Source organism: Odocoileus virginianus, chromosome 20 (genome assembly GCF_023699985.2).
Source record: "Odocoileus virginianus isolate 20LAN1187 ecotype Illinois chromosome 20, Ovbor_1.2, whole genome shotgun sequence".
Taxonomy (NCBI): domain Eukaryota; kingdom Metazoa; phylum Chordata; class Mammalia; order Artiodactyla; family Cervidae; genus Odocoileus; species Odocoileus virginianus.
In genome coordinates, this window is record NC_069693.1 from 51,660,741 (window position 1) to 51,674,714 (window position 13,974).

The 13,974-nt window shown below is 56.4% G+C and overlaps 1 protein-coding gene and 1 long non-coding RNA gene across 2 annotated transcripts in view; one reads left to right on the forward strand and one right to left on the reverse strand.

Annotated features, from left to right (window-relative positions):
• CMIP (c-Maf inducing protein) overlaps positions 1–13,974 on the reverse strand; it is a 203,059-nt gene that overhangs the window by 74,790 nt on the left and 114,295 nt on the right. The window lies entirely within an intron of this gene.
• Positions 9,430–12,206, forward strand: LOC139029952 (uncharacterized). Its single transcript, XR_011482292.1, has 2 exons — positions 9,430–9,827; positions 10,301–12,206. It is a non-coding gene; the product is annotated as an uncharacterized lncRNA (long non-coding RNA).

Consider the following 13,974-nt stretch of genomic DNA (forward strand, 5'->3'; position numbering starts at 1 on the left):
AAAACAGAAAAGACATACATTGGTTATGAGATCAGGCACAATAACTGCCTTGGAAAACATTCTCGCTTTAGCAATGAGCACGCTGAGCTGGTACAGACGCCTGGCAACTTTGGAGACCGAAGGAGCTCGTCTTTCCTGGCCGGCGGCGTTCAGCTGGAGGGGAGGGGCCGTGGCGGACACCCACCCACGTGTGTTGGGAGGTGTGCGAGGCCTGGGCACTGCTCCTCCCAGTGTCGGCGGGGCCGAGCGTGGCCGGAGCCGGGACCGCTCCACCCCTCACCGTGTCCCAGCCACCACCCTCCCCTGCCCAGGAAGCGGTCACAGCCCCCTGCCCTCCGGACTCCCCTCCTGTCTCCCCTGCAGACATATGTTCCCGCTTGGCACTCAGGGCCGCGTTCTGAGTCGGCAAACTCGATCCCTCCACGCCCCTGCTTGCATCTGTCAGGGGCTCCGGGTGACCCAACCACGAACTCCACGCCCGAGCTCCCCGCGTCTGACCTCGTGCCCACTCCAGCCCCACCCCACCTCTCTCTGCACCCCAACACTGGTCTGCGGATGGCACTTGGCCTGCGCCGTGTCCCCAAAAGGCGGGGGTCACCCCCCACCCTGGCATCTCCTCTTGCCCTCTCCAGACCCCGAAACCCACCTGGCTGCCCCCCTCCTCGGGCCCCGCATGCTTACTACATCCGTCTCAACCCCTGTGACCCGTGTGGGCCGTCTGTTTGCCATCTGCCTCCCCCAGGCCGTGGCTCCGTGAGGTCATGCCACGTCTGTCTGGGTCCCCGCTCTGCCTCCAGGGTCCGGCGCACAGCAAGGACCCAGTGACTTGTGTTAAAAGGGGGAGACTGGTGAGGGTTATCACGGCTCAGTGCCGGGGGGAGGGTGGGGCGAGCGAAATTCACCATCGCTCACGGCTGAGTGAGCTCCTCTGTCACGGAGAGGAGGTGCCAGGCACCCAGAGGCCGCGTCCTTGGCACTCGGGGCCCGGGAAGCCAGACTTCCGCAGTGTCGGAGGCGAGCATGGCCCAGCTGGGAAGGGGGACAGCTAACACCCCCGACAGTCTGACACAGGCCGAGCCTCCCCGAGCATGCGGCAGGAGCTAGCACCTTTGACTCTTATGACCGTGCCCAGAGCAGGTGCCGGGCTGTCCCCGCTGCACAGATGAGGATGCCGCGACTCAGGACCTGACTGGCCCAAGGCCGCCTGGCCGCTGGCTCAGGGATCTCCAACCTGATCAGTAAGCTCTGACACAAGCAATGTAAAATCTGGGGCCCAGCAAGAGAATTTCACCCGAAGGACTGGGGACCTCCATGAGGCTTTTTCTTTAATTTTTTAATTGAAGTATAATTGCTTTATAGTATTGTGTTGGTTTCTGCCCACCAAGTTGTTTATTTTCAATTCCTGTCTGCCAAAGCTGAGATATCGTGGTGATGGTGGTTTAGGAGCAGAAAAGAGTTGAAGGCTTAAGCTGCCTCAAATTTCCCTGATCAGCTCCCACGCTCAGGTAGTCAGGGGGACTGATGGATCAATTCATTCATTCACTCACTCCGTCAGTCACCTAACAGACACTTAACTGAGCACCTGTTACCTTCCCGGCCCTGCGGGCTGGCTGTTGTGGGATCTAGCAGTGAACAAGACAGAAGCCCGGCGGGGCAGAGAGACAACAGACAGACGGACACAAACACCCAGCGATGGGAGTGTGGCGAGTGCTGCGCCGGAAGCCAGGACCGCCGCAGTGTCGGGAGCGAGAGAGCCGGGCACAGAGGAGCGAGGGAGGGAAAGCGCATCTCGGCCCGGCCACGGCCAGTGCAGAGGGCCGGGGGCGCTCGCGCGGGGAGGAGTGAGGTAGGGCAGGCGAGAAAGGCCGTGGAGAGGTGGGCAGGCTGCGTCTGGAGGCACGGGAAGGCCCGGCGGGGTTCCGGGAACGGGTGCCCACGGGCGGGAGGGGCAGGGCTGCGGGGTGCTCTCCCAGCGTCCCTGGACTCTGCTGCATGGACTGAGCAGGCGGAAACAGGAACAGCCTGGAGCCGCCTCCTCGGGGCCAGATGAGCCAAGAGGCCGCTGAGACCGCGGCGGGGGTGGGGAGCCAAGTTCACCCGGCCCTTCTCTCCGGCCCATGGCCCACCCCCTGGCACCAACCCAGGCAGCCTCCATGTCCAGCCAAGACGGTTTGACAATGCATCCCAAAGGCAAACACGTGGGCTCCCCATGGCCCCTCTGCCCTGCTCCACAGCCCTGCGCTGTCACGTTCTCAATATTCTGCATAAATGACTCAGCCCCGACCGCACGTCCTGTCCTGAGAAGCCCAGCGGCACCAGGGGCCTCGGGGATTCGTGTGAACAGGCTTGTGCTTCCCGCTGACTGTCTCCGTGCTGGCGTTTTCAGCACAATGCGACTGGGAACTTTCACCTGCTCTGTTTCACGTGCCTGATGTTTAGGAGGTGATGGGTATACCTCCTTAACAAATGCAGGAAGACTTTCCTAAGTAAAAAAATGCCCATCCACACATAACATGCTTGGGAAGAGGCTGTGGTTACTAGTTTTACATATTAAATTAAAATTAAAAATAAATTAAAGAACTCTCCTTTAGAAAGCAATGGCGCCTGGATGCCTGGATATGCTGAAGGCCTTTCTTTCCTTGACAGCCCACAGCCACATCTCTGCCTTTTCCTGGTCTGGCTGGTTCCTAAACCCCAGCCCACGGTCCCCTTGATGCACAGAGAAGCCAGAGAATGCGGGCTAGGACGCAGTCACTTTGGCATCTAGAAAATCACCGGGCCACACCCAGCGACGGATACAGAAACCCATTAGAAAATCCCACAGCAGTCGGGTGTGAGCACACGGGGCAGATCTGATTATCAAGTGAACGGCCAGTTTGGAATTGCACCTTGGGCACGTGAGCAGACAGCCTGGACGCTTCTATTTCCCACCACGGCTTCCTGGAGACTGAGACGTGGAGAGGCCCCGCGCTGCCCAGCGCCCACCCCCACACCAAGCCCATGGGAACACACTTCAGATGACCACGACAGGTGGGACTTAGTATGATGGGGGGGATAGCTGACCACCTGTGCCTGCTTTTTTCATGACCCGGCTGCAGCTGTCTCAAGGTGGCCTTGATTAGAAGTTTCAGCACAAGCATTTTCGGGAAACACTAGATATAAATAAACACATACTGTTTTTTTTAAAAAAGCAGATGTATTGCTGTTTGAAGTAGTACTGGCAAAAAGCAAAACTTGGAGAATTAGTGAGTTCTGTGTTTGAGCCACTTACTTGTGGGTCTTTGTGTAAGTTACTGCACCTCTCTTGATACCATTTCCGCCAATGGTAAAATGAGAATTTATTGGGTAAAATAGAATTTAAAGGGGATCCAATCTGTTAACGGCTCAGCACAGCATCTGGAACACAATGAAAAACTCAATAAAAATAAACTATTGTGAGAAACACTAAACTTTTTTATCTCCAGGATCTTCCTCCCCTAAAGCCATAATTCTAGTCTAATCGTGAGAAAAAAACACCAAACAAACCCCAACTGAGTGATAGTCCTCAAAACACCTGAGCGGTGCGCACCAAACACAAGGTAAGTCTGAGCATCTGTCCCCTCCACGTCTATGCAGATATGATGACTAAATGGACTGGGGGCCCATATGAGATCCTGGGGCAGAAAGACAACATTAGGGGAAACCTAAGGAAACCAAAGTGTGAACTTCAATAACAGCACATCAATATGAGTTCATTAGCTGTGACAAATGTCTCATGCTTTTGTAAGATGTTAACAATTGGTGGGGCGGGGGGGCGGGGCGGTGGGGGGGGTGGAGAATTTTCCTGGTGGCCCAGTGGTTGAGACTCTGCACTTTCAATGCAGGGGGCGTAGGTTCGATCCCTGGTCAGGGAACTGAAACTCTGCATGTCCCACAGCAAGGTCAATCCCGACCCCGGCAGACGAAAACACAACTGGGGGAAAGGGGTGTGGGGTATATGGGAACTCTCTGTATGTCCCTGCAGCTTTCCTTTGCATCTCAAACTGTCCTGACATAAAAGGCTCACTAAGAAAAGTGCACCGCTGCTGCTGCCGCTACTGCTGACACTATTGCCAGCATTGTGGACAGACCCTGGACAGGAGCCTGAGGTCTGTGAGGGGAATGGGCAGGCCGGGACTGGAAGCCCCCACCCTTCTCTGGATGCTGGTGTGAGGCTGCGCGGACTGAGGACCTCCTTCATCCCAGGTACTTTCACGCTGCCAGGACAATTTTACAGAGGACTGATAATTCCCTGGTAATCTGAACACGATGATCAGGGCTATGGCGGAGGAGATTCCTGCATGGAAGGCTGAGTTAGATAGAAAGGAAAAATTAAATTCTCTGCTTGAGGGGTGTGAAAACCTGCTCTAAGAGGTGTTCTTAAGAGAACATCAAGCAGATTACGAGTTATCATACCGTGCAGCTCCATTTGTATGACATTCTGGAATACGCAAGAACTACAGCGACGGCTCAGACCGGCGGTGGCCAGCAGGGGGGCGAGGGGACTGGTTACGGAGGGGCACGGAGGAGGGGGGTGGGGGCACCTCTGGGGCAATGGAAACAGTCTGTCTCAATGGTGGTGGGGTTAACTGACCGCACACACTCATCAAAGTAAACAGATGCACACGCGCAAACAGTGGAGCTCACCGAATGTAAATTACGACTCAAACCTGACTAAGAGGCAACGCACGAGCGTTCAAGGTAATTTGGGAGATGATGAACAGGACGAAATCTCTCAGAATCGTTATCAAGACCGCTCACGAGCACTTTGGTAGACCGTCTGTGTTATTTTTTAACACCTCACTTTTTGAAGGTCCATATAGTTCTGTAACTTGCCTTTTCCCACACAATGCTGCAGCATATGTCCACCCCATCTTCGGAGCTACCATTTTAGGAGCTGTTAAGTATTCCACCCCGCGCGTCTCATCGCCACGCCGCGCCCCCCCACCAGACAGCGTGGTGGTCCTGCTCCGTGCTAACATACACAGTGCCACAATGGGCGTCCCTGTGAAGCACGCTTTTCTGCCCCGTGTTTAGGATTAGAATTTAGAATCCTTAGGCCGGATTCCCAGAAATGGAATTACTGGGACAAAGGGTAAGAGCATATTTTATGTTGCTGCCAAACTGCTCTCATTAAGGAGAAATTAAGGAGAGCTGGGGGGCCCTGGCTAAGACCGGGGGCCTTCACCCCGGGCCACCAGCTTGACTGGGTCCTGTGGGCCGCTGCTCCGGCCCCACCTGGGCTCTGTGGGCCTGCGGTGTAACTGCAGGGAAGGCGTGCTGGTGGCTCAGAAGTCTGCGGGGGGTCCTTCTGCGGGGTGGGGTAGGGTTGGGGGGGAGGTCCTTCCGCAAGCAGGGTCTTCGCTCCTGGGGAAGCTGGGGGACAAGTCGGGGTGCCTCTGTCCTTTTGCTTTCAGAGACTGAGGGGCCAGGTGGGGGCCCTGGTGTAGGCAGACCGGGAAGAGAGCATGGCCGCCACCTCCCCGCCCCCCCGCCGACGCCGCCCCCGCTCCAGCTTTTGTTTCTGAGATGAGCTTCTTCCCTGATCACGTAGCACCTGGACCTGCTGGAGGCAGCAGGCCCTGGAGAGACATCATCAAGGTCCCCAAGGACCCCCAAAGGCCTTCAAAGCTGACATTCCAAACCCTGTGCCTTCTCGGGTTTCCCGTGAGGCAGGGAGCAAGGTGACCACAGCCCCCCTCCCCCCTCCCCCAACAGCCTCTGACCTCGGCCCCTAATGCTGGCAGGATGTCACCAGCCTCCGCCCCCCCTCTGCCTTTCTGGGGAACCCCTCCCTCCTGCCCAGGGCTGCCTGCCTGCCGGTTTCCATGGGGATTTCTGTAGAGGCGAGTGAGAATCATGACTTCCGCAGGCCCCAAAGATGAGGCTCCCGGCTGATTTAAGACACAAGAAGGAAAAGGGCCTCTTGCACAAACATTCTCCAAGGCCCTGCATCACCATGGATTGCTCCAAAAAGGTGGATCAGAGAGGAGCACTCTGGCGTGCAGGAGGTCACTGGCCGGCTCCGGATGACCAACGCCAAGCAGGCCTTCATCAGTTACGGATGTTTGGTCTGGGGTCTTCCCTAGGAGCTCCGGGCTGCCTGCCCCGGGCCTACCCACCTCGCCCTGTCCCATCAACCACCCCCGCAGTAGCCCAGGCCTCCCTGGGGGCCAGGCAGGGTCGCTCAGGGGGCCGTGGGATCTGTGGGACAGAAGGAAAAGCCACCGGCCCGCGGTCCCTGCTGCAAAGACCTCGACAGAGCAGAGGCTGGGCCGAGAGGGCAGGCCCGGAGTCCGGGGCTGGCCAGGGCTGCTCTCCATGGACTGAGCTCCACAGAGAGTCAGGAGGCCCTTTTGGGCTCATTAATCACGAGTCCAGCCATGGCAGCTGCCCCCTTTTATGGCCAAACAGCTCAAGAAGTTTAATAATAGAGCTGAGGGCTGATACTTCCACGTTCAGACCCTTCCAGCCCCGGCCACCAGCGTGGGCATGGGAAGCCAGATGGAAATCGGGGCCCTGGGGGTGCCGTGCCACCCTGGGGCATCTTTGATTGGAGCAGCCAGTGAGGCTCTCGAGGGCCAAACGCAAGATCAGCACACGGCCAACCAGCAGGTGGGCAAACGTCCCAAGGATCACAGACGCCCCAGTCGCCTCCACACTGACTCTTCACGAGTCCCCTGGGAACCGGGAGCGGCTGGCGCCCCCATCCACTAGAGGGGGGCCTGTGGCAGCCATGGCCGCTCAACACAAAGGCCACGTCGCTGACTCAGAGGCCAGGTCTGGCCCGCGGTGCCACGTCCCCTGCCTGTTCCGTGAGGCGATGGCCCAGGAGCCCCAAGGTGACCAGAGGGCGCCTCTCGATGAGGGCGGTGGGGGAGGGGTGTGTGTCACGGGTGCACACAGCTAATGACAGAACGGGGTGATAAGCGCCCGGGTGCAGACGTGAGGTACAAAGGGCAGGCCCGGGGGGAGGAACGCTCTGCAACACTGGGGAAGGCTTCCCAGAGGCGACCTTCGACCGGGTGGGCAGGGCAGCGCCAGGCACTCCCAGCAGAGCGAAGGGAGGGTCTGGGGGCCCGCAGTGTGCAGACCCCGGTCTCAGGACAGGGCGGGAGGACAAGGATTCCCAGGGAGGCCTGCGACAGGACCCGAGCAGGGCTCAGCCTTGACTGCCCAACCCTCTAATTTCTGACATTCCCCCTCTCCCTCCCACTTTTTTTTAAATGAAGGCAGACCATATAAACAGCAAAGCACAATAAGCACAAATATTTGACTGCATTTACTTCTGCATAAGCCTAAGTCAAGCCTGCCCAGGTCAAGACAGGGACCGTCTGTGACACCCCACGAGGCGGGCTCCCTCGAGCCCCATCCCAGGAGGACTGCCCGGCAGTGTCCGCCCTTCTCCATCTGTCACGAGAGGTGGGTCCCTGGGCTCCCACAGCTGGAAGCACAAAGCCCACGCGCTCGTGTTCTCTTGCTCGGCATCCTGTCTGTGCAGCACGTGTGCCCGCAGCTGCTGCCGGGCAGCAGGATCGCAGGGCCGTCTTCCTCTCCACGCGCCCCCGCTGTCTGCGGACCCTTGTCTGTTTCCAGTTTGTGGCTGCCGTGTCAGAAGCTTCTGGGAACATTTCTGCACTTATGGGGGGGGGGGGGGACGAGGCAGGGGAAAAAGAGCTCCCACTTGGGAAAATACCCAGGAGTGGGGTTGCTCCTGGGCCACCGAGTAAACTGCTTTAAGTCCAAGAACATCGGTGTGTGGGGAGTTCCCAGGAGGTCTGCTGTAAACACAAGCTCATCTCTAAGGGCTGCTCTTCTCAGGTACCCACGCCTTAAGGAGAACATAATTCCTGAGTCTCGGGGGTGGGATCAGGTGGGGATGGAGCTCCGTTTTCTCAGGAGTCTTTCGCCCAGGCCTCTGAGACCCGCAGGAGGCAGCACCCTCCTCCAAGCTGGACTCAGAGCCGCCGAGGACGTGGCCGGGCTGCCGAGAAACTTTCTCCGTGGCTCACGTGGCAGAAACGGATGTCCCTGTTCCCTTCAGGCCCAGTCTCCTTGCCGAGCTCCCACGGACGCTGCTCCAGGAGGGAAGGGCGTATCTGCTCAAGACTGGAGTGAGCGCCGAGTTAAAACTAAGCCTTCGGGGTTAACGTGAGTGTTAATTTAGCTCCCAGATCAGAGGCCGCTGTCACGCAGGCCTTGCTCCGCTTGCTGCCTCGGATGGAAGATGTCGGCAGGGACCGGAGGGCACGCGGCCGTGTCCTCGCAGACGTGCTAGTTGATGGTGCAACTGGGCCAGGGGAGAGCTGTGGCCTCTGACAGCCTGGAAACAGGGTCACCTGGCTCTAGGGCCCTCCAGGCTGCGTCCCCTCCACCCCGGTGCCCTGTCGTCCACTGTCTGTGGGCAGTGTGCTCCTGAGGACAGGGACCCTGCCACCCCTGCCTGCATCCGCAGTAACTGTCCTGGTCAAGGGCCGTCTGCGTGTCCATACAGGTCGTCTTCCCACTGACTCCTTAGAAGGACCCACAAGATGGGCGTCACTGTGATCCCATGTTACAGCTAAGAAAACTGAGGCCTAGAAAAGAGAAATAACTCTTCCTAAGCTGCGCTGCCAGGCTTCCCAGGTGGCGCTAGTGGTAAAGAACCCACCTGCCGATGCAGGAGACATAGGAGGCCCAGGTTCGACCCCTGAATTGGGAAGATCCCCTGGAGGAGGACGCAGCAGCCCACTCCAGTATTCTCGCCTGGACAGAGGAGCCTGGTGGGCTACAGTCCACGGGGTCGCAGAGAGTCGGAGGTGGCCGAAGCGACTTAGCACACACGCGAGCCAGGGTGCCAGTTACTGGTGCAGCCAGGACTGGCACTCCAGCCCTTCCATCTAAACCAGAGGTGGGGAAACATTTTCTGCAAAGGGCCAACCAGTAAATCCTTTAGGCTTTGTGAGTCACGTGGCCTCTGTGCTAACAACTCAACAGTGCTGCTGAGGTGTGAAGGCAGGCACAGATAGTAGACAAATGACCGTGCCCACATTCCAATAAAATTTTATTAACAAAGACGGGCAGGGGACAGGGGCAGGTGTGGCCCTGGCGCTGTTTCTGACTTAAACCACTCAAGAGGAGTATAAACAGGTGATGGACACACGGATGGGAGAAAATGAGTGGACCGTTCTCGCTCCTCTCTTTCTCGGGTGATGTCAGCACAGGACCTTCACATGTGGAAATCGTCTTTCACTTACATTTTGTCCTCAAATAGAATTCCAGGCCCGGAGTTCACTCCACTCTTGGCCTAAGAGAGAGAAGGAGCTGGGCTCCTTTTTATGTGACGGTGCAAAGGCCTTTCTTTGCAAGCATCAGTCGATCAACACACTGAGGTGCACAGCCCCGTTCCTCGCATTTTACGGATGGGCCTGCAAGGTGCCAGGAGGCAAAGTCAGCTGCAGGGGAGCAGTGGGGCCCGGACTGGGGTCCCAACTCGTCTAATCCCCAGAATCGCTGCTCCGCCCTGTGATGCTGGTAACAAAGACGCTCCTGGAGCAGCCGCCGGCTTGCAGAAAAGGGAAGAGAGGACAGAGAGGAAGGAAGAGGCCCCTGGGTTCGCAAGGCAGGAGGTGCCACTAGGTTTCCTGTTCTGCACACCAGCTCTGACACTACACAGGCCGGCCCGGGGGCCCACTCGAGATCTGCTGAAGTCTCCGGAGCTGTGCCCGTCAGCACCAGGAACAAGTGGCCTAAGGAAAAGCTCTGATTAGACGTGCAAACGGAGCAAAGAGGAAATGTGTGGCTGGTGCTGGCCCCCAACACACAGAAAGGTCAGACACCCTCAGGGGTAGGGGGCGGGGGCCATGGGTACAAGCCGGGCCCAGGCCGGGCACCGGAGGGCCTGGTGCAGCTCTTCTGTCGGTTGTCATTTCCGGAAGGTGCTGCCCTGTGCCAGCTGCAGCAAGGCGGACGTGGCCCTGTCTGTTCAGGGCTGCAAGGCTGGGCTTGCACATGCTGCTCAGGAGGGTGCCTGTGCTTTTGGGGTCCCCGGGAGGGGGGCTGCACCGGGGGCATGCCCGGTAGTTCTGTTACTGCCATCGACGACGCTCTGTGAGACACAGAATCTGGGAGTGTGAGTCGATCTGGGACAAGAACCTGCAAAGGTGAGCAGGTCTTTTCCTGCAAAGAAAGAGATGAGAGACCCTACAGACTGGGGGTTGCGGGGGTTCCGCACTTGTCGGGACAAGTGTGGCTCTGAAGTTTCCACAGTTCAAGGATTCTTCTCTCTCCCCCGGAATCCCAGCATGTGGCTGGCTCTCTCAACAAGGACTGAGCGCCGGTGCTCTGTGCCAGCAGCCTCACCATGACCGGCCCAGCATCAGCTACCACAGCCCACGGTAGAATAATCAACATTCTAGGCAGATACCCGGACAAATTCATTACACCTTCATGCTTCTGAAACCACATTAAAACCACCAAAGGATTGCTACACACCTGCCAGAATGGCTTTTTTGAAAAAAGACGCTATGAGCACCTCACACACATCATGGCCCCTATCAAACTAAAACCTAAACCCAGAAAATGAACAAGTGTTGGTGAGGATATGAAGAAATTGGAACTCTTGGGCACGGCTGGTAGGAACAGAAAATGCTGCAGCTGCCGTGGAAAACAGTTGGCGGTTTCTCAAAAAATGAAACACAGAACCACCGTACGATTCAGCAATTCCACTTCTGGTATATACCCGAAACAACTGGAAAGTACTTACTCCAACAGGGAACAGATATTTGTCCACCAGATTCACAGGGAACTGTATTCAATATCCTGTGATAAACATAATGGAAAAGAGTATGACAAAGAACGTGTGTGCGTGTGTGTGTGTGTGTATGAAACTGAGTCACTTCACTGTACTGCAGAAATTAATACAGCATTGTAAATCAACTATACTTCAATCAATTTTAAAAAACAGATCTTGAAAATCCCAAAAAGCAAACAAAAAAAAAAACAACAAAAAAAGGACAGAAATTAGCACACACGCTGCGATGTGTATGAACCTTGAGGACATTATGCCAAGTGAAATAAGACAGTCACAAAAAAGACAAAAACCGTATGATGCCACTTACATGAGGAATCTAGAGTAGTCGGATTCGCAGAGACAGAGAGTAGAAAGACCCCCAGTGGCTGGGGGTGGGAGTTACTGCTGAATGGGTATGGACTTTCAGTTCTGCAAGATAGAGTTCTGGAGAAGGATGGTGGTGATGGGGGCCTGACCGTGTGACTGGACGGACGCCACAGAACTGTATGGCTAAAACGGTCAATTCTACATCATGCATATTTTACCACCACAACAAAAAACACTGGGCAAACAGAATCGTCGTGACAGCGGGACGAGGGAGACCAGCAGTGCTGGCGCGAGCAGGGGCAGGTCCCAGCCCTTTGGAAAGCAGCTGGCAGCGTTTGCGAAAGCCGACTCTCCTCTACCTTCTGCATTCCGGGACCGCCACTCCCAGCTCCGCCCAGCCGGACTGCCCGCAGGGTCACAGCAGCACCTCACAGGCACCCATCCACAGCGAGCAGCGCAATGAAGGCGTATTCACCCCGTGCAGAGCGACACAGCCGTGAGCACAGAAGACCACATGTCTGTGCAGCAGGGTGATGAGTTTCACCAACACAAGAGGATGCACCGCGGGAGTCCATTTACACAAGGTCCAGACGCTGGCCAAAGACAGGGCAGCAGTCACCTCTGGGGGAGGGGGGTGGCTGGAAGGGGGCCGAGGAGGGTCTCAGGAGTGCTCATCCTCTTGGCCTGAGCCGGGGCAGAGTGATAAGGACACGGTCGATGTGCAAACCCACTGAGGTGTAGGCTTAGGACCCGTCTGTTTTTCTGTAGGCATTTCACACAACTCAACAGAAAAGGTGTCCTTTGAAAGACACGATTCCTCTGGACTGATGGTTGCCGATAATGGGCAGAGACCCTGGTGGGGGCTGGCAGGATGACTGTGACATCTCCTCGCATGCCGCAGCATTTGTCAGAGTGCCCGCGTGTGTCGGGGAACACAGCGGGCTGGGGGAGGTCACGGCGTGTGGCCCCACCCCTGCCCATCAGCACAGCCCACAGACTGAGAAAAAGCTCTGTCTGTACACACACTGCGCACGGTATTTCCAGTGTGGGCAGATGCTGTTCCTATGAATATAAATGTGTGTAAAAGCAAGACTGAGTCCGGGCATATTATAAGCAAAACACATAGGGTGTCAAGTGGCTACAAGTTCAAGTGAAACAAAAGCAGGGCGGGAGGGAGGCCGGGCTTTGGCGTGGCCACACAGTTTCTAAAGAAAGCTCAGAATACAGACAGCATCACATGGAGGTCCACTGGGACCGCCGGTTCCCGAGGTGAACCACCCCCAACCTGAAACAAGACCCCCAGATGGTGACAAAGAAAGACCAAGCTAACCAGCTCCTCCTATTGAGGGTCAGAGTTCATGGAGGCAGCCCGTTAGGGGCCCCATTGATTGACAATCCTACCTACAGCCTCTTAGGGAGGTTTAATCCATGAACTGGGGAGTAGAGAGAGGAGGGGGGGGGTCGGGGGGGGGGTCTATCCCGTGAGATGGACTTGCGTGCTCTTCCTGGTCAGAAAACAAAAGCAATGCAAAGCAACGTTTCCATTTTTCCGCCTAAACAGAGAGCCAGGGCAGCCAGACGAGGCTCAGGCTGATCAGCGTCTCCGGGGATCAAGGGGCCCCTTCTATGAGATCTTTAGCTGCCTCGTCTCACACAGCCGGCATCTGAGCTTCTGAGAAGCCGCCAGCTTCCGGGAGGCAGGCAGGGTACAACCGTAGACAAATAAGCTCCATCGCTCTCAGGGAAGCATGGCTGGCAGCCACGGCCAGTGCCTTGCAAATCAGAAGTGGGAAATCCTTGACTGTTCTACCTCAGATCCTGCCTGGGGGCTGCAGGCTTCCACCCAAAGGTTCCAGGCTGTGGGACAGGCCAGCTGCTTTTGCACAGACCTGCTAACCCTTCTCCAGGGGAGCTGGGCCACAGGGCCAGAACCATCTCTAAGGCGAGTGCAGGCTCTCGCTCACCACCCAGAGGTGGGATCTCGAGGACCATCGCTTAAAAATCTGCTTCTGAAAAACATATGTCCACATGAACACCTGTACTGTGGTGCTTATAGCAGCTTTCTCTATAACTGCCAAAACCTGGAAGCAACCCAGATGTCTTCCAGCAGGTGAGTGGATACTGTGTGGTGCATCTGGACAGTGGAATACTAGTCAGCACTAGAAAGAAACAAGCTGTCAAGCCATGAAAACACATGGAGGAAGCTTAAATGCCTGTTACTGAGGGAAGGAAGCCAATCTGAAAAGGCTGCATACCGCGTAATTCCAACTATCTGACCTTCTGGAAAAGGCAGAAATTTGGAGACAGTGACAAGATCAGTGGTTGCCAGGGGTTGCGGGGAGAAGGGGTGAGGAAGGGATGAATTTTTTTAGGGCAGTGAGAATTGTTTTGTGTGATACTATAGTGGTGGACACACAGCCATTACATAATTGTCCCCAGAATGTACAACAGCAGGAGGGACCCTCCCCACCTAAGGCAGGCGACAGGCTTTGGGGGATTGGGGTGACGTGTCAGTGCAGGTCCATCCACTGTGATGAATGGACCACCTGGGCGGGGGGGTGAAGACTGGGAGGCGGTGCACAGGCCGGGGCACAGCTACACAAGAAATCTCTGTACCTTCTCCTGGATTTTGCTGTGAACCTAAAAATGCTCTTAAAAAAAAAAAAAATGAAGACTGAAAAAACCCCAGAACCTGCTCCCCTGGCAGAAGAGGCTGGTCACTTCAGGAAGCCCGATGATCTGCGATGTGGAACCCCAGAGGTCTGGATCCTCGTCCCATCTCTGCAGCCCACCAGTGGGGCGGCCTTGGGCGGCCAGCTCACCTTCTGTCGCTGCTAGGACGGTCACTGGGACCGTGA